Source organism: Mobula hypostoma, chromosome 2, assembly GCF_963921235.1.
Source record: "Mobula hypostoma chromosome 2, sMobHyp1.1, whole genome shotgun sequence".
NCBI lineage: Eukaryota > Metazoa > Chordata > Chondrichthyes > Myliobatiformes > Myliobatidae > Mobula > Mobula hypostoma.
Window position 1 is genome coordinate 15,034,121 of NC_086098.1, and position 22,793 is coordinate 15,056,913.

At 41.1% G+C, this 22,793-nt stretch overlaps 1 long non-coding RNA gene across 1 annotated transcript in view; it reads left to right on the top strand.

The window, feature by feature from the left end:
- Window positions 1–22,793, top strand: part of LOC134358238 (uncharacterized) — a 119,612-nt gene that overhangs the window by 95,660 nt on the left and 1,159 nt on the right. The window contains exon 3 of the long non-coding RNA XR_010020838.1: window positions 20,412–20,472. This is a non-coding gene — a long non-coding RNA (uncharacterized LOC134358238). The remainder of the gene's footprint in view (window positions 1–20,411; window positions 20,473–22,793) is intronic.

The window sequence follows — 22,793 nt, forward strand, 5'->3', positions numbered from 1 at the left end:
TTTGTACTGCATACCTATCTAAATGCTTCTGCTAATTTCTATTTGTTTGACCAACTCTCTGTTTTACACAATAAATGTGTTAATTTATGTAAACGATGATCTGTGGTAAGAAGATTCCAACCTGTCTGGCTCATGCTGCAGAATATGTGAAGGGAGGCAGTTTCAGTAGACACTTCCCTATTTTCGATCTACAGATTCCTGAATGAAACTTCTGCCTCTGCTATTTGTAAAGTAAATTCAAGTGAAAAACAATTTTAAATCACAAATAAACTCTTCTCGGGCTTCCAACCAGTTACAGGTATTGATTATAACCAACATTTCAATGACAAACTCTGCCGTCTTCATCTGGGATGATGCCTAGGCATGTCTAGTCTGGTGGTATATAAACCCCCACCGGCCGCCCCTCCTGATTGATTAGTCCTCAAACAATCAGGTTTACGCTGTCCCAGCTTGATTACAATCAAATTCCAGTTCTTGATCACAAACAAGAGAAAATCTGCAGATGCTGGAAATCCAAGCAGCACACTCAAAATGCTAGAGGAACTCAGAAGGCCAGGCAGCATCTTTGGAAAAGAGTACAGTTGACGTTTTGGCTCGAAAGGGGAAATAATGGCCTGACCCGGATCTGGGCCGTACCCTAAGTACCCTCCAAATATCTGGACCTGCCTCTTGGTTTTTTTGCACTACCTTACTTTCCATTTTTCTATTTTCTATTTATGATTTATAATTTAATTTTTAATAATTACTAATTTTTACTATTTTTAATATTTAACATTTGTAATCCAGGGAGTGGGAAGTGCAGAATCAAATATCGCTGTGATGGTTGTATGTTCTAGTACCAATTGTTTGGCGACAGTAAAGTATAAAGTATAAAGTTCTTCCAGCATTTTGTGTGTGTTGCTTCAGTTCTTACTTAGTGAGGCCTTCATCCTTGTGAAAATGCTTTTTCTGTAGTTTTATTTCAATAGCTTCCTTCACCAGGTGGTCCTAAAAGCCACTGGCGTGGCACAATAGTTTTGTGCAGTCGAAGTCAATCCAATGCCCATTGTGAATGCATTAGAATCATTTCAATTTGAAAATCATTTATGGATGACACTATTTTGATTGACCAAGCAGCATCAGCAGAAAAGACTAAACAGTCGATGCTTTAGGCCGAGACTCCTCTTCAGGACGGATGTTAAAAGGTTATGGCCTGAAAAGTCAACTGTCTACTCTTTATCATAGATGCTGCCTGGCCTGCTGAGTTTAAATGGTCACTGAGTGTATGGTACTGTGATGGTAAGTCAGAATCAGAATTAGAATCAGGTTTATTATCACTGGCCTATGTGGTGCAATTTGTTAACTTTGCGGGTAGCAGTATGATGCAATACATGATAATACAGAATAAAACTATGAATTACATATAAAACAGTTGAATTAAATAAGTAATGCAAAAACAGAAATAAAGAAGTCGTGAGGTAGTGTTCACGGGTTCAATGTCCATTCAGATATTGGATGGCAGCAGGGAAGAAGCTGTTCCTGAATCACTGAGTGTGTGCCTTCAGACTTCTGAACCTCCTTCCTGATGGTCCTGGGTGGTGGGGGTCTTTGAAGATGTCTTGGATACTACAAAGGCTGGTTCCCCTGGTGGAGCTGACTAATTTTACAGCTCTTTACAGCTTACTTCGATCCTATGCTTTGAAACCACCCCTCAGCTCATACCAGACGGTGATGCAGCTGGTTAAAATGCTCTCCACAGTACATCTGTAGAAGTTTGAGTGTTTTAGGTGACATACCAAATCTCCTCAAACTACTAATGAAATATAACCATTGTCTTGTCTTCTTTATAGTTGCATCAGCATGATGGGAACAGATTAGGTCCCCGGAGTTGACACCCAGGAATTCGAAATTGCTCAGTCTCTCCACTTCTGATGTGTCTATGAGGACTAAAGTACTTTGACTTTAAAATTTTGCTAACATATCGTCAATTTAAACAGTTTCAGAGTTGGATCTGCACAGGTTTCTTCTGATCAAATCTTTAAAAGACCAAAGTCGTTGTACTATGTCACGCATTCAATCCTGTTCCTTTGTCAGCAACTCTAACTCCGGTTTTCTGGCCGAGATCTCAGGCTGAATTAAACTGTTTATGAGTTTAATAACCTAGTTAATGTTGTGTGAGCTTCTGATCGCATTTCAATCATCACCACTCCCATCTCTGTAATTTTGCTATTATCAGGCCCTCCCTCCCTGATCTGCTGGCTGGATTCTCCTCTACAAACAAATGGAGAGTCACATGTGAGTGAGAGCTCTGAATGTCATGTTAAACGTAATCAGAGGTAAAAGGAAAAGTAAATTATTATTAGACTGTTTTACCAGATTATTAAACTGAATGGAAAATGAAAATAATTTGTGAATTTTAATTTCCCTTCATTATCAGCAGAAGTGTAGGTTACTCTGTGAGATTTCCCCTTTGATATCACAGGGAGATTATGGCAACATATTGACTTCTTGTTTGTCCAAGTGTAGCAGAACTTAAATCCATTTATCATCCAAAAGCAATGAAACATTAGTTCAAAGGTAGCCAATGTTGCTCAGCTAATTCAAAAGGAGTCAATAAACACAGTGGCTGGATAACTGTGGGTTGATATTTTCAGTCAACACAACAAAGTCTGCATTATTACAGACGAATGAAAGGTTTTAACTGACACAGCTGTGCGTGTTTAAACATAATTCAAATTTTGCCTGAATGGTGTCAGGTTTGTAAGGGTTTAATTGCCAATGTTCTTCTTAATGGGTTCCACAGGGTTCAGTGTTGGGACCTTTGTTGTTTGTAATGTATGTTAATAATATGGATGGTACGGCCACGGTTGGTTAAGGGCGGCCACAGTGTCATAGTGGTTAGTGCTAGGCCAGCCATCACCAATCGGGGTTTGATTCTTCTTTGGGTTCGATTTTAGGAACTTCGCTTCCTTTAATTTCTTCTAAATTGTATGAACAAATGAATAATCCAATAGTTAAGCATACTTTACATATATGGTTTCAATTTTTTGGGTTTAATCAATTTATTTTAGCAAGTCCTATTATATCTAATTTCCTTTTTCAACCTTCCACTATGGATCAAGCTTACTTTGATTGGAAAACCAAAGGTATAGTATATTTTTGTGATTTATTTTTGGATAATTGTTTCATGTCTTTTGATCAACTTTCTAATAAATAACTTACCCAGATCTCACTTTTTTTTATATAAAGATATCTACAGATTTGAAACTTCTTAATTACTGCTTCTCCTAATTTTCCACACTCATATCCAATGGATACTTTGGAAAAACTTTTAGATCTAAATCTCTCAGAAAAGTGTTGTAGCAATTATTTATAATATAATTATGAATTTATGTCCTGATGTTTCCAATAAAATTAAAGCTGATTGGGAAAGAGAACTTAAGATTATTATACCGATTGAAAAATGGGAAAAAAAATTCTTCAATTGGTTAATTCATCCTCTGTATGTGCTAAACATGTGTTGATACAGTTTAAAGTAGCGTACAGGGCTCATATGTCCAAAGATAAACTATCTCGTTATTACTCTTATATTAATCCAATATGTGATAGATGTCATTCCAAGATAGCCTCTAACTCACATGTTTTGGTCATGTCCTTTGTTGGGAAAATATTGGAAAGATAATTTTGATATTATTTCAACGGTTTTGAATATAGACTTACAACCTCACCCAATTACTGCTATTTTTGGATTACCAATGATAGACTCAAATTATTTAACCTCTTCAGCACGCCAGATGATTGCATTTCTTACTTTAATGGCTAGATGATCTATTTTGCTGAATTGGAAAGAGAGTAACCCTCCTACTGTATTTCATTGGTTTTCACAAACTATGTTGTGTTTGAATTTGGAAAAAATTAGAAGTGTGGTTTATGACCCTTCCATTAAATTTGAAAAGACTTGGAGGCCATTCATTCAGCATTTTCATTTGATGTAATCTGACCATTTCCAAACTTATCTTACTTCTCTGTACTGTTGGTTGAGAGGAATGGAGTCGTCAACACTAAGGTCTCTCCCATTTCTTCCTCTTCTTTTCCATTTTTATGTTGTTAGAATTGCCCAAGTCTTTTAGATTAGTTGACTAATTCTGTTTAATTTAGTTTTTCTTTTGGGGTGGGGTTTGTTTTTTTTTTCTATTTTGTTTTTCTTTTTCATGATTTTTCTCCAGTTCTTCTTGTTCTGTATTATTCATTGTTATCCTACACGATTGGGAGTTTTGTCAATTTATTCTTTTTGGTTTTATAATTACTCATTTTAAGTACAACAATGTATCTCCAACTATTTGTATTATTGCTATGTTTATATTTTATGAAACTAATAAAAAGATCAAAAAAGAAAGATTGATTCACACCACTGTCTATGCCCACAGGAAAATGAATCTCAGGGTCATATATGGTGTCCTATACAACAGAAAGTCTGCAGGTGCTGGAAATCCAAGCAACACACGCAAAATGCTGAAGTAACTCAGCAGGTCAGGCAGCATCTATGGTAAAGAGTAAACAGTCGACTTTTCGGGACATAACCTTTTAACATCCATCCTGGAAAAGGGTCTCCGCCCAAAGCATCGACTAGATAGTCTTTTCCGTAGATGCTGCCTGGTCTGCTGAGTTCCTCCAGCATTTTGTGGTTGTTGTTATAGTAACATACTGCATATGTACTTGATAAAATTAACTGAGCTGTAAACTTTAAAGAGCTTGTACATTCTCCTTGTGATTAAGTGAGGTTTCCTCTAGTTCCTCCAGCATTCTATTGATGCTCAACCACTCTTTTACTCAGTGGTTGATGCGTGGAATATACTGTTTGAGTCAGTGGTGGAGGCAGATACACTAGTGAAATTTAAGAGACTGCTAGACAGATATATGGAGGAACTTAAGGTGGGAGGTTATATGGGAGGTAGGGTTTAAGGGTCGGCACAACTGTGGGCGGAAGGGCCTGTACTGTGCTGTACTATTCCATGTTCTACGTTCTACAGCCAGGGTTAAGGAGGGTAAATTGCAAGCGTGCTCTATTGACTGGTGGTGGAAGTGTGACGACACTTACAGGCTGCCCCCAGACAATCCTTAGACTGTGTTGGTCATCGAAGCAAATGAGGCATTTTACTGATGTAAACATGACAATCTTTAATCTCTCTGAAAATGTACATTGAACTCTCTGAAAATGGTCTGATTAGTAATTTTGCAGAAGCCATGAATATTAGCAAAGTTGTTGAAAGTTATCAACTAATGGTGTGGGAGAGGTTTTGAAGTGGGGCAGTTCCACTTTCTCAACCTCAAGTCCTGAGCCAGTGGTACGGATAAGTGTCACAAACTGGGATCTTCCTCGGTTGCAGTGGATGACCATGGTGTCTTCTGCAACTTGTTGTGTTCTTCGCTCTCCATGGAGTGTCGCAGTGCCACCTTTCTGGCCGTGGTCTCTCACTGTAGATCTCATTTGCCCAGTCCGCCAGAGCTGACTTCACATGCTAGGACAGATATGTAGCAGAGATCTGAGACCACCGGCTATCCTCGCCCGGTTTAGCCTGCCTGTTGAAGCAGAGTATGGGAGTGCGACTGCTGTCACATGCTAACAGCTATTTGGAGCGGCAGGTGAGAACTGAGTGTCCGGTGGGGACCAAAGGTGAGTGAACTGCTCCAGAAAGGACACGACAAGCCCCTTCACCAGAAGGTCTACTCCATACACCTGTCAAAGAATAGAGGAGAGTATAAATCAGTTTGAAGTCTGGGTGACCATGATAGATGCAGTTTAATTAGGACAAGTGCGAGGTGATGGTCAGTCAAATGAAAGAGCAAAGATGAAAAAAAAAAATAGCTGGACCCTTAAGGACATTAATATTCAAAGGGATTCAGAATCAGAGTACTGCAGAGGATTGTAAACTCAGCCAACTCCAATATGGGCAATAGCCTCCCCACGATCGAAGACATCTTCAATGCCTCACCATGCAGGACACACACTCTTCTCATTGCTACCATCAGGGAGGTGGTACAGGAGCCTCATTGAGACACAATGTTTTTGGAACAACTTCTTCCCATTTCCGAATAGACCATGAGACCATGGGCACAGCTGCTCTTTTTGCACTACCTATTTGTTTACATTAAAAAATGTCAGGTCGATGGGAGAAGGCAGTTTAAATGGTTTCTGCATGGATTGGACGGGCCAGGGTGACTGTATCTGTACTGTACTTTTCTCTGACTCAAGGGCTCTGTATATTTTAATACAACTTAGTCATTTTTGTACATTTTGCATTGCACTGCTGCTGCAAAGCAACACATTTCACGACACACGTGAGTGATAATAAACCTGAGTCTGATTCAGATTCACATGGAGATAGGGTGGTAGAAAGGATAAACTACCTGCTTGCCTTCAAAGATCATGTGGCAGTGGTACAAGCTTTTGTTAGGCTAGTTTTGGAGTATTGTATAGAGTCCTGGAATTATATAAAACTACAGCCCTTTGGCCCATCTAGTCCATAATGATCCATTTAAACTGCCTAGTCCCATTGACTTATACTTCAACCACAGCCCTTTGTACCACTCCATTCCGTGTACCTATCGAAACTTCTGAAATGTTGAAACCAAAATCACACCCACCAGTTGCTCTAGCAACTTGTAACATGTGGTTATTTGAGTTACTGTTGTCTTCCTGACAGCTTGTACTGGTCTGGCTATTCTCCTCTGACCTTTCCCATTAACAAGGCATTTCTACTGACAGCAATGCCACACACTGGATGTTTTTGTTTTGTTTTTCCCCCCCCCACACCATTCTCTGAAAACTCTAGAGACTGTTGTGCATGGAAACCCTAGGGGCTCAGCAGTTTCCGAGATAATCAAACCACCTCATCTGGCACGACAGTCTTTAGAGTCAAAGTCACTTAGATCACATTTCTTCCTCATTCTGAAGTTTGGTCTGAACAACTGAACCTCTTGACCATGTCAGCATGCTTTTATGCATTGAGGTTCTGTTACATGATTGGCATGAACGAGCAGATGTACAGGCACACCTAATTAAGTGCCTACTGAATGTATGTGAAAGTACAAGGGGTGATTGACAAGTTTGTGGCCCAAGGTAGAAGGAGTCAATTTTAGAAAACCTAGCACATTTATTTTTCAACATAGTCCCCTCCTACATGTACACACTTAGTTCAGCGGTTGTGGAGGATACGGATCCCTTCTTTGTAGAAGTGGTCCACAGCAGGGGTAATTGATAAGTTTGTGGCCTAAGGCAGAAGGAGATGAGTTATACAGCTCTCGTTATATGCACGTGCAGTTCAACTCAGTGAAAATGCAGAAAGTTTGAAGTTTCTCCTCATCTCCTTCTACTTTAGGTCACAAACTTATCAATCACCCCTGCTGCGGACCACTTCTTGGAGGTCCAAGATGCCGACTTCTACAAAGAAGGGATCCGTATGCTCCACGACCGCTGGATTAAGTGTGTAAATGTAGGAAAAATAAATATGCTAGGTTTTCTAAAATTGACTCCTTCTACCTAGGCCACAAACTTATCAATCACCCCTTGTATGTACAACACTTCTTAGCACCTGCCAATGATTTGGCAACTTTTGACAAATTTGCAATAGGAAGAAACCAAAGAGGGGCTGCTTGAGATTTTGCTTTCATAAGTAATGTTGTTATATCTATCATTACAGTTTCAGCTAAGTGGACATAAACTGAGTTGCCTATGCTGAACAGAACTGCCACTGTTCAGCTGCTCTCAAGTAAATACATCTGGGATTTATTATGGTCCTGTATTTATCGATATAAAGAGAATGACAAACATCAATACAAATATCCATTATCGATTCCACCTGGAGTATGCTGCACTAGGGAAATCAGAATCAAGTTTATAACCACTGACGTATGTCGTGAAGTTTGTCGTTTTGCAGCAGCAGTAGAGTGTAATAAATTTTAAAAATCACGATAAGTTACAATAAGAAAAAAATACATTTCTGAACTGTCCATGAAGCCATGAATCCTGGTATAGCACTTCGACAGGTGGGCTAAATCAGGTGAAGTAGCTGGCGGCCTCATACCACTGTGAATTAGGGACATGCCTGTTGTAGCATGCGTCGTCAGCTCCGCTGGACTGGGTGGATGGGATCTCCAGTGAGATCCAGGAAGGTGGTTCTGCAATGCCCCATGGAGAATGGCATGACGAGGCACAGAAGACATCGCAATCATCCACTGCAAGCAAGTCTCCAGTTTGTGACACTTGTTTGTACCATTGGACCCAGATGTCTGAGGTTGAGAGAGTGAAACTGCCCAGTGCAATGGCTTTTCCACTTAAATCTTCCATGTTCCCTGACCAGAGACACAGAGACACAGAGACAACCTCTTTGGGAGGTGTGTTCATGGCAAAATTGTGTTCATGGTTTCATGGACTGTTCAGAAATCTGATGGCAGAGGGGAAGAAACTGTTCCAAACACATTGAGTGTACATCCTCAGGCTTCCTCTGGGGTCCTACCCTAGCCTGACCTAACACTGGGTCTTTATGGCCAGTCACTTCCTGACCTGCTGATTAGAAAGAAAATAGATACGTTCAGTCATTAAGCTCAACTTTTGAAATTGTTTAAAAATATTCAGAGTTTTAAAACATTTTGATAAATATTATTTAAAAACAAACAAGCCTCAAAGATTTTTTTCAGGAGGTAAATCTCCATCAATCTCACACTGTGGAAGTTTCTAGCTAGAATGTCTGCAGTCTATCATTTGAAGCCCATTTTCTGCTGAGCCCTTAAATGCTTAAATCAGGGTTTGATGACTCTGGGCTTGAACTCACTGGAGTTTCGAAGAATTGTGGGAGGGATCTCATTGAAACGTACAGAATATTTCTAGATAAGGTGGACTTGGAGAGGATGTTTCGTATTGCAGAAAAGTCGAGGACCAGCGGGCACAGCCGCAGAACAGATGAGGAGAAATTTCTTTAGCCAGAGGGTGGTAAATCTATGGAATTCATTGCCACAGATGGCTGTGGAGGCCAAGTTATTGGGTATATTTACAGTGGAGGTTGATAGGTTCTTGCTTAGTAAAGGTGTCAAAAGTCACAGGGAGAAGAATGGGGTTGAGAGGGATGATAAATTGGCATGGAATGGCAGTGCCAGCTCAATGAACTGAACGGCCTAATTCTGCTTCTATATCTTAAGGCCTTATGGTCTTATGACAATAACAGGGACAAGGACAATCCACAATCTTTTTTATTTTATTATTTATTTAGCGATACAGCACAGAATGGGCCTTTCTGGCCCTTGGAGCCATGCTGCTCAGTAACCCCCGACAGCCTTGATTTAATCCTGAACTAATCACGGGACAATTCACGATGACCAATTAATCTACCCACATAACCAATGAGATCCTAGTCTGTGCCTTCTTCTAGTCTGTCCTTCTAGTCCATGCTGAACTCTTAATCTCACCTAGTCCCATCGACCTGCACTCAGCCCATAACCCAGTACAACTTCGGACTGCGGGAGGAATGTTCAAAGTTCAATTACTATCAAAGTATGTATGCATCATACAACCTTGAGATTCGTCTCCTTACAGGCAGCCACAAAACAAACTCAAAGAACCCATTAAAAAATAGACCAAACACACAATGTACAGAGAGAAAAAAAGTCATGCAAACAATAAATGCCAGCAAATGCATTCTGAACTGAAGTCCACAACGAATCTGTCCCCAGACCCCTAGTTCAGCGCAGAGCAAAGCAGTGAGCTGAATCAGCCTGGCCCCTTGTCTCGGGCCTCGACACCCTGACCTTTCCAATCTGGAGCACCCAGAGAAAGCCCGCTTATTCCAAGGGTAGGACATACAGGGACTCCTTACGGAGGACACTGGGATTGAATTTCGAATGTTGACGCTCCAAACTGTAATAGCATCATGCTAACTGCTACACTACCACTACAGAAAGCTTTGTGCAAAAGTATTCTGTGTCAGGAATCAAGCTGAATTTTAATGGCTGTCTCGGATGCCGGAACTCTCTGACCAGGATCCTGTTACAAGAACATTAGAATCAGGAGTTACTTTTGAACAAAATGCACAACCAAGAAATAATGCAGATGCTGGAAATCCAGAGCAGCGAGCACAAAAATGCTGGATCTCAGCAGATTAGGCAGCATCCACAGTGAAGAATAAACAGACAATATTTCAGGCTGATACCATTCAACAGAACTGGAAAGGAAGGGTAAAGAAGCCAAAATAAGAAGGTGGGGGAAGAGGAAAGAGTACAAGCTGGCAGGTGATTGGTGAGACCAGGTGAGAGGGAAGGTAGGTGGGTGGGGGCGAAGTGAGAAGCTGGAAGGTGATAGGTGAAGAGGTAAAGGGGTGAAGAAGAAATCTGATTGCAGAGGGGAGTGGACCACAGGAGAAAGGGAGATATGCTCTCAGTGGCCACTTTATTAGGTACACCTGTACGTTAACCCACAAGTCTCATCAGCCAATCATGCGGCAGCAACTCAATGCACAAAAGCGTTCAGAAATGGTAAAGCAGTGCAGTTGTTCAGACCAAAGATCAGAATGGGGAAGAAATGTGATCTAAATGAATGTGATTGTGGAATGATTGTTAGTGCCAGACAGGGTGGTTTGTGAATCTCAGGAACTGCCAATCCTCTGGGATTTTCACGTCCAATGCTCCCTGGAGTTTACAGAGGATGATGGGAGAAACTAAGAACATCCGGTGAATGGGAGTTTGTGGGTGAAAACACTTTGTTTGAAAACACTTTGGGAGAGATCAGTGGAGAATGTTGACAGGAAGGCAACAGTAACTCAAATAACCATGCATTGCAACAGTGGTGTGCAGAACAACATCTCTGAACACACAACGTGTTGAACATTGAAGTGGATGGGCTACCGCAGTGGAAGACCCTGAACATACGCTCACTGGTCACTTTGTTTGGTTCAGAGGGTACCTAACAAAGAGAGCACTGAGTGTACTTTTCTCAATTTTCTCTGAAGATGCAGCTGTTTTCCAGTAGTTTCAGGGAGTTCGCTCCAGATTAGAATCGATTTGGTTGCTGGTAAAACACAATGGAGATTAGTCCTGTTTTCTCATTCTGCTCATGCGGTTGCAGTGGATGGATCGGGAGTCAGAATCAGGATCAGGCTTATTATGGAACAGACAGTACAGGAACAGCCTCTTCAGCCCACAATGTTGTGTCAAACCAAATTAGTCATCAAATAACCAACCTGATACCCTCATTAATGTCCATATCTTTCCATTTTCATCAAATGTTTCTACCTGTCACCACCCCAGGCAGCACATTCCAGGCACCTGCCACTGTGTAAAATATTTGACTCTCACATCTCCCTTGAAATTACCCCCCTCACCTTAAATTCATTCCCCTTGGTATGCTCACTGACATATACGACCATAACTCCCTAAGATATTGGAGTAGAATTAGGCCCAGAGTCTGCTCCGCCATTTCATCATGGCTGATCCATTTCCACTCAGCCACAATCTCCTCCCTTCTCCCAGCATCCCTTCATATTCTGACTAATCAAAAATCTGTCAACTCTTCCTTAAGTATGCCCAGTGACTTGGCCTCCACAGCCACCTATGGCAATGAATTTCACAGATAGACTACTCTCTGGCTAAAGAAATTCCTCCTCATCTTCATTCTAAAAGGACACCCCTCTTTTCTGAGACTGTCCCCTCTGGTCTCAGGCTCCAACCATAGGAAGCATCCTCTCCACATCCACTCTATCAAGGCCTTTCAATATTCGATACCTTTCGATGAGCTCATTCTTCTGAATTCCAGCGAGTGGTTTTGCAGCAGCAGTACAGTGTAAAACATAACAAATACTATAAGCTACAATAACAAATATAAAGAAAATAAGTAGTTCAAAAAGAGTGCATAATAGTGAAGTAGTATTCACGGGTTCATCATCATTCAGAAATCTGATGGCAGAGGGCAAGAAGCTGTTCCTGAAGTGTTTGGGTGTGTGTCTTCAGGCTCATAATGGTAGTAATGAGAAGAGGGAAATGAGTTTGCAGAGCCCCACTGAGGACAATGATCTGAGCATCCAAGGTAAACCCCATGATCTTCATCATCCGTACAACTCAATGTTGCAGGAAGCAATGGATTGACATATTCAGCCTCCTAATTACAAGTTTCAAGAAATCATTGTGCTTGAGGAATATGGTTGCACTGAAATTATTGAAAAAAATGTCCTGGCTTTACTTTTAAATGTCAACAGCATAAAAGTTAAATTCACTTGTTTCATAGTTTAAAAAGCTCTTAAATCTAGCAAAGTTGCATGTGAATGAAAATCAATTTTCACAGAGCAAGATCATGTCCTCATTTGGGACATGACCTCTTCTTGTTACCACCATCTTGGAGGAGGTACAGGAGCCTGAATGCACGATTTAGGGACAGTTTCTACCTCTCTGCCATCAGATTTCTCAGTGGACCATGATCCCGTCAACACTGCCTCATTGTCTCCTTTATTGCACTGCATATTCATTTTATAGTTAAAGGTAAACTTGCGTCTTCACTCTCTGCTGTTGCCGCAGATCAATACGTTATATAAATCCGTGATCATAAACCTGATTCTGATTCTGTCTTGTTACAGACGGGGTAGACTTAATCCCTCAAACCAGTTTAGTGAATTGTGTGTATTCTGCAAGAACAGGATATAATCAGTTTCAAAATCAGTCAGAGACAACTAAGTGGCAGACAGGTCACTGACAACCCAATTGTTTATTAATGCCATGTGTAAACAGTGCTTGTATAACAACTGCAAGCTGCTTTCATTTTGAGCCAAGGCCCTTCACTTCCCTTTCAGTGGACTTGGAAAACAAATACTTTGCTTGTTTAAATTCTCTGATCTGCATTATCAGGCACCCACTAAAATTTAATTTCACTGTCTCTAGAGCCAGTTGTCTTTCCTCTTGGATGGATAATACTGATTTCAAGAATCATCTGGCCTGGTGATGTGTGGAAGGACACTTTTGATACTGCTGCTTGACATTTAACCTTCAGGTGACAATTCAGAGAACAGCTTTTTGCAATTTAACCCCACTGTCAGAGAAGGAATACCCAGGCTGGGTGAGGAAACCCCCCAATTATTGTAGTAGAGTGCTACCTGAGGGGAGCACATGAGATTGGAACACTGAAAGCATTTGTCTTACTTCTGTATACCTTCTCGTCACCATCTAGGCAGAATTTCAGTAGGTGACGTGAAGGTGTACAGGAGTGAGATAGATCAGCTCATTGAGTGGTGTTACAGCAACAACCTTGCAGTCAGCACCAGCAAGACAAAAGAATTGATTGAGAGCTTCTGGAAGGGGAAGACAAAGGAACACACACACACATACACCAGTCCTCTTTGACAGATCATCAGTGGAAAGAATGAGCAATTTCAACTACCTGGGTGTCAATATCTTCAAGGATCTATTCTGGGCCCAACATATCAATGCAGTTACAAAGAAGGCATGATAGCAGATATATTCCATCTGGAGTTTGAGGAGATTTGGTATATCACAAACAACACTCACTAATCTCTAGAGATGTATCATGGAGGCATTCTAACTGGCTGCATCATCATCCCTTATGGGGAGGTGGGGGGGGGGGGTGAACTGCACAGGATCCAAATTGTCAGGTTCCAGAGGGACTCAAGTGCAGACCAATGAATACTTTTTCACCAGGATTTATTAGGGAGCACAAAGGCAACAGTCTTTCAAAAACAGAAGGCAGGCACAAATCCAAAATGGCAGGCAGAGGTCTTACCCCAGGAAAGGCAGTCAGGCAAGGGCAGACAGTCCAGAGTGCACAGGTAAAAATCCAGTCCAAGAACCAGCAAAAATTCAAAACACAGAATCAGGTAAAATCAGTTGGCAGAAGTCACAGTGACAGGCTAGAACAACACAGGTCAGAACTGGCAGAGAATGCTAGTCAAGGCAGGGTTTAAATGGACAGGGTAATGAGCAAAAATTAGAAACCGGTGGGTGCAAATGAGGAGACAAGCAGGTAATTGGAGGAAGTCCAAAAAGGAAAGGGGCTGGGCCAGAACCCACATGGCCAGGTGAAAGAAAACAGAAATCAGTGAAATTAAAGACTATCGTGATCCAGAGCTACCCGAAGAGGCCCTTCGACCCAGCGTTCAGGCCAGATCCTTAACACCGAATAAACTGCAGAAAGTGGTAAACTCAGTCAGTTCCATCATGGGCACCAGCCATTCAGAACATCTTCAAGGAGCAGTGCCTCAAAAGGGTGACATCCATCATTAAGGACCCTCATCACCCTGGAAGAAAGTACAGGAACATGAAGACACGCAATTAATGATTCAGAAACGGCTTCTTCCCCTCTGCCATCCAAATTCTGAATAGACATTGAACCCATGAACACTACCTCAATAATTTTTAATTGCAGTAAACAACAAATTTTACAACATATGCTTGTGATATTAAACCTGATTCTGATTCTGTCTATGAATGTAGGAATGAAAATGCTTTGCATGGTTTATTCTTGTAAGTACTTTTTTATTATGAAAAAAGTTTACTTTGATTAAAGATCCATGAGGCCATAAGATTTTGGAGCAGAATTAGACCATTTGGCCCATCAAGTCTGCTCTGTCATTTCGTCATGGCTGATCCAATTTTCCTCTCAGCCCCAGTCTCCTGCCTTCTCCCTGTATTCCTTCATACCTTGAACAATCAAGAATCTATCAACCTCTGCCTTAAATTAGTCAATGGCTTGGCACCCACAGCTGACTGTGGCAAAGAATTCCATAGATTCACCATGCTCTGTCTAAAGAAATTCCTCCTCATCTCTGTTCTAAAAGGACAGCCCTCAGAATAGAGTCCTCTGGTCTTAGACTCACCCACCATAGAAAACATCCCCTCCACATGCACTTTCACCATTCGATAGGTTTCAATGAGGTCACCCCTCATTCTAGTGAATACAGGCCCAGGGCTATCAAGCACTCTTCATATGACAAGCCATTCAATCTTGGAATAATTTTTGTGAACTTGCTGTGAACCCTCTCCTGTTTCAGCATATCCTTCCTATGATGAGGGGCCCAAAGCCTCTCATAATACTCCAAGTTATGCCTCACCGGTACTTTATATAATCTCAACAATACATTCTTGCTTTTATATTCTAGTCCTCTTGAAATGAATACTAGCACCGCATCTGCCTTCCTCACCACAGACACAACCTGCAAATTAACCTTTAAGGAATCCTGCGCAAGGGCTCCCAAGTCCCTTTACGCCTCAGTTTTTTGTATTTTCTCTCCACTTAGAAAATAGTCAACCCTTTCATTTCTTCTACCAAAGTTTATGACAGACACTTCCTGACACTGTATGTCATCTGACCTTTCTTTGCCCATTCTCCTAATCTAAGTCCCTCTACTTCCTCAAAACTACCTGCCTCTCCACCTATCTTCATATCGTCTATAAACTTTGCAACAAAGCCATCAACTCCATCATCTAAATCTTTAACATATAATGTAAAAAGAATCAGATCCAACACAAACCCCTGTGGAACACCACTCGTCACTGGGAGCCAACCAGAGAAGGCTCCCTTTATTCCCATTCTTTGCCTCCTGCCAATCAGCCATTGCTTTATCCACGCTAGAATCTTTCCCATGATACATGGGCTCATAGTTTGTTAAGCAGCCTCATGTGTGATACCTTGTCAAAGAACTTCTAAAAAATCTAAGTAAACTACATCAACTGATTCTCCTTTGTCTATCCTACTTGTTAACTTGTTAATTGCAGGGAAAATTTTTCCTTAAGGAAACTATGCTGACTACGGCCTACTTTACCATGTGCCTCCAAGTACCCTGAATCCTCATCCTTAATAATTGGCTCCAACCACTGAGGCCAGATTAACTGGCCTATAGTTTCCTTTCTTCTGCCTCTTTCCCTTCTTTAAGAGTGGAGTGACATTTACAATTTTATAGTCTTCAGGAACCATTCCAGAATCTAGTGATTCTTGAAAGTTCATTACTAATGCTTCCACAATCTCTTCAGCCACCTCTTTCCAAACTCTCGGTTGCACACCATCTGGTCCAGGTGACTTATTTACCTTTAGACCCTTCAGTTCATGAAAGGTCACATGTTTCATGATCCCTGATAGATAGAACTTCTGCCATACTACTAGTGTCTTCCACTGTGAGAACTGATGCAAAATACTTATTCAGTTTGTCCGCCATTTTGCCTCTCCAGTATCGTTTTCCAGCAGTCTGGTATCCACTTTAGCTTCTCTTTTACACTTTGTGTATCTGAGGAAACATTTGGTATCTTCTTTAATATTATTGGCTAGCTTACTTTCGTATTCCATCTTTACCTCACTAATGACTTTCTTAGTTGCCTTCTGTTGGTATTTAAAAGCTTCCCAATCCCCTATCTTCCTAATAACTTTTGCACTATTTTACATGCTCTCTTAGGCTTTTATGGAGGCTTTGGTTTTCCTTGTTAACCATGGTTGTGTCATCTTCCCTTCAGAATACTTAGTCCTCTTTGGGACATATATATCCTGTGTCTTCCGAATTGCTTCCAGAAATTCCAGCCATTGCTGCTCTGCTGTCATCCCTGCCAGTGTTCTTTTCCAATCAATTCTGGCCAACTCTCCTCTCATGCCTCTGTAATTTCCTTTACACCACTGTCATACTGAGTCCACTGGGTGAATTCAATCATATTATGATCAGTCGCTTCTAAGGGTTCTTTCGCCTTAAGCTCTCTAATCAATTTCGGTTCATTGCACAACACCCAATCCAGAATTGCTGATCCCCCAGTGTACTGAATCACGAGCTACACTTAAAAGCCAAAGGCTGATTGCCATTTAATGACTCACACTGATTCTTTGTCTTTTCATTCCTGATTTCTTTTTAAATTTATGTTAGTTTATGCTTCACCCTTTCCTCTTCATCTTATCCAAAACCACACCTTAGTAGGAATAGATGACCTAAGCTAAAAACCCAACATTTATTATGTTCTCCCAAAACCCAGTCCGTCATGGGTAAAGTTCTCCTCAACATTGAGCATATCAATATGAAACATTGTCGGAGGAAGTAGCATTCAACATCAGGTATCCCTCCACAGCCCCCCCCACCCCCCACAACCCAGGTCCTGTTCTCATCTCACTGCTGCCATCAGGAAGAAAGTACAGGAGCCTCAGGAACACCATCAGCTTCAGGAGCAGTCATCACCCTTCAACCACTAGGCTCTTGAACCAAGGGTGATATCTTCACTCAACTTCATTTGTCCCATCACTGATATGTTTCCACAACCAATGGACTCATTTTCAAGGACTCTTCATCTCAAGTTTTCAATATTTATTGTTTATTATTATTATTTAATTATTTATTTTTGTATTTGCTGTTTGTTGTCATTTGCACATTGGTTGAAAACACAAATTAGTGCAATATTTCATTGGTTCTACTATGGACGTTATTCTATTGTGGATTTATTGAGTATGCCTGCATCAAAAATATTTCAGGGTTGTATATGGTGACATATATGTACTTTGAATTTTGAACTCGTCCAGTAATTTGTATGGATCACTTGTTTCAAGATTTACAGCTTCCCAGACTGCAACTTGCCTGGAAATAGAAACAGGTTATGGAAGAAGAAAATAATTTATATAATAACATTTCAGTGTGAAAGGAAAGCAAGTTTAGTTCTTTTCATAAATATGAAAAACTTTATTTCATTTGCTGAATTGCATCAATTTCAAGTTCACCTATACTGCCAAAGGAAACAACATTCCATCAGACCAAGGTGCCCAACACGGTATATATAACTCACACACACAACACATCAAGTAATATTACCAGAAATAAATTAACAAAAAATAAAATATATCCCAGAAAGTTGACATTTAGTCCAAATTAAATAATGTGCATTTACAACACAGGTTAAAAGGAAACAGCATAATGCTATAGTATTATAAAACATTGTTAGTTAGTATCAAGGATCTTTTAAAAGGTGAGCAATGGGACAATGGGGCACAGAGTTGAAAGCAGATCTGACGTAACCAGAAATGACCAACTGTTTTCACAGGGTGGTTTCCATTTTCCTTGGCTCATCTCCCTGCAGAATCTGCAAATTTCATTTAAAGTAACTTACATCCACAGTAACATTACAAATTAAATGTGAAAACCAAGTTTACAAAGCAAGTATGGAATACTTGCAGTGTTTCGGCCAGTTGCTAACACTTAGATTTACTTCCTAGCTAACCACACACATTTAAATATAGTGGAGTCATGGAGAGTACATGGCTATAGGTTTGTCCAGTAAACCGATCGTATTTAATGAAGGCCACAGTACCCCTAATGTGGCGAGGAAAGAATTGCAGGATTTTCTGATATTCTTCAGTCCCTGATCTAGAACGAATGTGGTGTCTTGACCACATTTTAATGTGATTCTCCATGACAGAAAGCCCATAATCCAATGAATTAAAATACAGACAGGCTTAATTCAGGTTTTGGACATGAAGAATGACTAACAACGGTGAACTGGGTTGAAGAAAATAACTGTCAGTGAAAAGCAAGGAAAATATTTCTGCTTGTCTTTGGCTTCAAGATGTTATTCAGCAAACCTTGCCATAGATTGCATGTTTGAATATAGGGTGACGCTTGATGCCTTTCAGGTTGCTTGCCAGCGCTAAAGCACATGTTTTGCAAGGTTGAGCTCTTCACGCTTGGTTTTGCTTGATAATGTGCGTGGGACTCAATTCTGGCAATGGAAGACCTTTCACCCATTAAACTGCATAGTTTACAAAGCTGACACACAGGACTACATACTCAAATTCCCAGTCCAAACCGTGGAAGTCTGCTTCAGTGTTGCTGGATTTGCATCATGTCGCTTGGTTTCACAGCACGGCGTGGTAGTGGAGCAGTTAGCACAGCACTTCACAACGACAGCGGTCGCTATCAGGGTTCAATTCCGCCACTGCCAGTAAGGAGATTGTCCATTCTCTCCATGATCTGGCTTACCCCCACATTCCAAAGACGTACAGGTTAGGGTTATAAAGTTGTAGGCATGCCACGCTCCCAGCACAATCCTTGGACTGTGTCGGCCATTACCTCAGGTGACGCGTTTTCACTGTACGTTTCGATGTACATGTGGCAAGTACAGCCAATCTTTCATGAGAAAGAAGGTCTTGACTACTGCAGGACTGTGAACTTCAGAAAAAGGAGAAAAGCAGTTGGGAACAAATCTTTAAGAATGCCTTGTTTTCAGTCTAATATCTACAGATGTCCTACAGTATAACACCAATTCATCGTTTATTAGAATCAGTGGCTTGCCTGCTTCAAAAGAGAAGTAAAAATTGTGTCAGATTTCTGAAAGGACAATGAACTCATGAACAGTACCTCACTATTTTTGCTCCCTTTTTGAACTACTTATTTCGTATGTTTTATATATTTATATGTAGCACTGTGGAGAAGTCTTAGGCACATCTTGTGCACAGTGCTGTATTTGTCAATGTGGAACGGAGAGCGAGTTTGTAAATCTGGCGGGAGCAAAGGATGTTGGGAATGGCGAGGGTGGAGCGCCGTGGGAGAGGTGTGGGACAGGTGGCAGAGAAGGAGTGCCAGGGGTTGTGGACGGGGGTGGTGCAGGTGCAGACACACCCAAGCCCTGAGACACAAGGCAAGGTCATCTGATTCCAAACAATTGGTTTATTGATCATCACAGAACGTCTCTCTGGTTTTTCCTGCTCCCTCTCCTCTCCATTCCCTTTTTCCCAACACGATTCCCCTCTCCTAGCCCTCTTCCCACTTTTCAGTCCACAATGGAGACCCCTATCAGAAACAGGTTTATCAATACTCACATATGTCATGAAATTTGTTCTTCTGAGGCAGCAGTACAGTGCAATACATAAAATTATTACTGTACTGTGCTAAAGTCTTAGGTACCCTAGTATTTTATATGTATATAATGTGTGTGTGCATGCCTAAGACTTTTGCACAGAACTGTGGTTCATATTTCTTATTATAATTTAAAGCATATTTAATATATGAAACTGTACTACTGCTGCAAAACAACAGATTTCACGACGCGTCAGTGACAATAAATCTGAATCTGATCCTGGTTGTATTCTTTAACATTTAATATTTGAGTAAGCACATTATGAAGTCTTAACCTCAGCGAAAACCAAATCAGCACAGGGATTCTCCCTTATAATCTCCCTCTTTAACCATGCAGTGAAATTACAGTCAGAGCAGCCATGGTCTTATTAATACAAGACTGACAAAAGGAGCCAATGCTCTGAATTTTTATGTTCATATGAATTCGCTTGTTCCTCTACCTAAGGTATGGGGTTTGACATTGATTTATTTAGTTAGTTGCATTACAACAACTCGTCAGAACTGATTTGATTGGGTACTTCTCTCTACTATCAACCTTGGTGACCAAATTCCTCTCATTCTTCTAAACCCTAGGGAATACAGTCTCACATGGCAAAACTGACATCCTAGGGACTGGTCTTGTACTCCCTTGATGGTAAGTGAAACCTATTTTAATTAGGCAATAAATATTGTATACAGTACTTCAAGTTAAATAGGTCCTTAGAGATGTTGGCATCCAGGTGCATGAAATAGCTCGTCCTTTCCACTTCTGGTCCCTCTATGAGGACTGGTGTGGGTATTGCATTATAACATGCTTACTTTTTATTGTCAAATCTCTTGTAATAAAAGTCACATATTATTTGCCTTCTACCTGCTTACTTTACCTTTTTAATAGTTTTCAGTGACATTTTACAAGGATAATGACTCTCCGAACATTAACAGTTGTGTCAACACATGCAGAATAACCTTATGTGCAAAAATGTGTGTGAGCTCACATTTTCCATATTACAATATTCCATCTATCATATTCTTGTGAATTCACTTACCCTTTCTATATTTTCATGAAGACTTTTTAGATCATTAGACCATAAGGCCATCACACATAGGAGTAGGATTAGGCCACTCAGGCCATCAATTCCGTTCTGCCTTTCCATCATGACTGATTGATTATACCTTTCAATTCCATCTTCTGCCTTCTCTCCATAACCTCCGACACCCTTACTAATTAAGAATCGATCAACACACATAAAATGTTGGAGGAACTCAGCAGGCCAGGCAGTATCAGCAGATTTTCTCTTGTTTAAGAATCGATCAACCTCCACTTCAAATTTATGAATTTTTGGGGCTAAAACTCTGGTCCTGAGTTAGCTTACTAGTCACAACCTGCCTACCTGAGAAAGAGTCATTTATTCTGTTAACTAGTTCTCAATCCAGGCAAACTATGGTCTCAATTCCATGATTTCCTTAAGATCCAGAAATCCATCAATCTCCAGTGTGAATGAACCCAATGACTGCATCTCCATGACCCCCTGGGTTAGGAAAGTCCAAATATTCACCACCACCAATGGAGAAGTAAGGGAACAACAGTGGTTCGTCTTCAGACCTCTGGGTCCTCACCTGTGGCTAGAGAGTATACAAAGAGTAATCATGGTAGCTATGGTAGTGTAACAGTTAGCGCATTGCTATTACAGCTTGGGACGTCAGGCGTTTGGAGTTCAGTACCGGCGCTGTCTGCAAGGAGTTTGTTTCCTCCGGGTGCTCCAGTTTCCTCCCACAATTCAAAGCTGCACCAGTCGGTAGTTTAGTTGGTCACTGTACATTGACCCACGATAAAGCTAGGGTTGATTCGGGGCGGTGCAGTTCAAAGGGCCTACTCTGAGTCGTTTAATCTGCAGTGAATTATTTAAATGAAAAAGAATGCCAAATCAAACAATACATTTACAATATTGCTCAGATATTACTGAAATATTAAATACACAACACTTCTTCCTGCTTAGCTATAAACTCCATCTCAACTATATACATAGTATATGATTATAATACAAGCATCCACAGCACAGCCAATTTTAAATTGTCCCATTCAGACCTAAAGATTTAATCTCTGCGGAGGCTTTCTTATTCTTGTGGGATAACACCTTTGCTGACCGGGTTGTGTGGTGGGGGAGGGGGGGTGGTCACTGCCTGGTGAGAGATGTGGTTGTGAAGCACTCTTCTGTGGTGATTGTCGGATGAAGGGTCCTAATGAAGGGTTTCAGCCCAAAATGTCGGCTGTTAATTCCGTTCCGTACATGCTGCCTGACCTGCTGAGTTCCTCCAGCATTTTGTGTGTGTTTCCTTGGATTTCCGGTATTCAATGATTTTCTTACGTTTGTGATTGTACTGCACTGTGAAGTCTCTTCAAGGGATGCCTATCCTGAAGAAGTTTATATCTTCCCTTTGACAGGAGTTGGGTGAAACCCTCTCTCAACGCCTCCCCCTCTGTGATCCCTGCTGCCCTCCGACTCTTCGACCATGTACTCACCTGAACCTGCTGCTACAGCCACATATCCCTCCTGGAAACTCCTCTCCACTGCCATCTTGTTCAACGTGGCTTCCCAATCCGTTTTCAAGCTTCTCGATTTGAACCCTCTGAGGACCCCAGATATTCACATTCAATTGACTGCTTCTCCCGCCCCAGTCCTGGTGAAAAGTCTCGACCTGAAACGGCGACTGTTTATTCCTCTCCATAGATGCTGCCTGACCTGCTGAGTTCCTCCAGCATTGTGTGTGTGGACGGTAGGAGTTGGCTTGCTGGATAATGATGGATAAGACAGTTCCAATTTCCAGTTCAGTGACTATAAATAGGCCCTGTGTTTGAGCCATGTATTTGGCTTCCAGTCTTTTGGGAATGAGATGTGCCACAGTGTGCAGTTGCTGCTTATGTACTGTATCTTGCAGAAAGAAGACCAACTCTTACCTCTTCAAAACTAAATAATA